Here is a 1374-nt window from a genome sequence, read left to right on the forward strand (position 1 = left end):
GATATTTTCCCTGTTGGAGCCCCCGGGCTTATAGCATCCTGCTTTTTCAACTAGGGTCGAAGCTAAGCAAGTAATACCTCACATGTCCACCAAGATTTGTTGAAAATGGTTCTGTAGTTTTTTGCGTAATGATCTTAAACAAAAAGTAAACATAACAATGTGTTTGCCATTTACTCATTTCTGCGATCATTTTCAAAGCACTACTGCATACTTGTACTTTGATGTAATATATATAAATGTTACAGATTAATCCTTGGGTCATACCCAACATGACTACATAGTTTGGTTAAAATCGGTACAGTAGTTTTCATGTAAAGTTGCTCACAGACAAATAAATAAACTAAGAAACAGACAGGCGTGAATACATATCCTTCTCAAAATTTTCGATTTTGGAGAGGGTAATAATAATGATAGTAGTTGAAGGTTTTCTTCAGGGCAGTGGGACGCCCGCACGAAGCGTTCAAGATGCCCTTTGTTAATGTGGACTGGGGATGTCAGTCACGCTTTAACGGTGAATGACCTTAATTGAAGTGTTGGGACTCGCATTCAGAAGTCTAATCTCATTGGATATAGTCGAGGATAACGGGTGTGTGTGTGCGTGTGCGTGTGTGTGTGTGTGTGTGTGTGTGTGTGTGTGTGTGTTATGTGTGCTCGAGCATTTATTAGGAAGTAAGGACTATGTTATCTATTTCTTGGTTGTTTTCATTGCGAAAGCATTCTCTCTCTCTCTCTCTCTCTCTCTCTCTCTCTCCTCTCTCTCTCTCTCTCTCTCTGTGTGTGCACATTCTAAAGTGGCATTCTTTTTAGTAACAGCTTTCATAAGGAATCTCTCTCTCTCTCTCTCTCTCTCTCTCTCTCTCTCTCTCTCTCCTCTCTCTCTCTCTCTCTCTTTTAACGAAAACATATTCTAAAGTGGCATTCTTTTTAGTAACAGCTTTCATATGGAATCTCTCTCTCTCTCTCTCTCTCTCTCTCTCTCTCTCTCTCTCTCCACGATAGATAAACATGTATTCTTAGTTATTATTCTGGAAGTACCTGTTTTATATTTATATTTGCCTGTTACGTATTTTTTATATATAATTGACCAGTTGAGTAAGTAAACCATGTTCTTGTTTTTGTTATCATATTTTTTTCTTCTCCTTTTGCGTGACCTTAATCTTGACCTTTGACCTTAACATGTATTAATTGGCGTTGATTTTTATACATTCAAATATGAACCAAGTTTGAAGTCTCTGTGACATGTCAAACTTATGGCTGATTACGTGAATTGGACATTTTGCTTGACCGTGACCTTGACCTTTGACTTTGACCTTTGACCTTGACCTTCTAAATTAAATCATTTCCAGCTTTTTGTGTAACAGTTATTCCATGCTA

Source organism: Palaemon carinicauda, chromosome 3 (assembly GCF_036898095.1).
Source record: "Palaemon carinicauda isolate YSFRI2023 chromosome 3, ASM3689809v2, whole genome shotgun sequence".
NCBI classification, from domain to species: domain Eukaryota; kingdom Metazoa; phylum Arthropoda; class Malacostraca; order Decapoda; family Palaemonidae; genus Palaemon; species Palaemon carinicauda.